The following is a 726-nucleotide window of genomic DNA, read 5'->3' on the forward strand; positions in this document are numbered from 1 at the left end:
TGAAGGGAGGGCAGGGACAAGGGGAAAAATTAGAATCAAGACCTATTTATTATGTAAAGGTACAGAATCCCAATGATGCATGTAATTGTATTGTATACCTAGATTGTACCAATAAACTTAATTAAAAAAAAAGAGAGAGAAGGGAAAATTTTTAACAAAGCGCAGTTCTGAATATGTTTAAATGAACCAACAAGTAAGAGTACTGCTGTGTTTTGTTCCCATGCTGCAGCCTCCGTCAGACTGAGGAGCAGGCGGTGTGAGGCGCTCTGCCGACCCTGAGGGGCACAGCGGGAAGGCGGCAGTGCTGGGCTCATCCGCTCGCATTCTCCCTGCTCTCCCTGCAGCAGCGCGAAGAGCAAGGTCCTTGTCGCTGAAAAAGCCGACTGAAGAAAAACTCTGCTGTCCTCTGGCAGCTGCGGCCACAGATGACCAGGTGGCTTCCGGGCGGGAGGGCGGCGGTCTCCAGGCGGCTTTAACCATCGCGTTTTAAGGCAGCCATAAAGAAGTGTTGCTTTCTGAACATCAAGCCTCCTTGCTGGTTTAAAATAGCTCCAGCAAGCGGAGGGCCAGACGCAGGCCGCCTTCAACGCGGCCAGCAGAAAATTTTGCAGTGGGTTCCAAAGCGTGCGGTTAGGAACACTCACTTGGTGACAGGCACAGCAGAGCCCCGCACCGTGCGCCCGCGTGGCGCTGCCCTCCGCCGCCTCCTTCTCGGGCGGCCGTGGC

Source organism: Fukomys damarensis, unplaced genomic scaffold (assembly GCF_012274545.1).
Source record: "Fukomys damarensis isolate Sample0158 unplaced genomic scaffold, DMR_v1.0_HiC HiC_scaffold_15, whole genome shotgun sequence".
NCBI classification, from domain to species: Eukaryota; Metazoa; Chordata; class Mammalia; order Rodentia; family Bathyergidae; genus Fukomys; species Fukomys damarensis.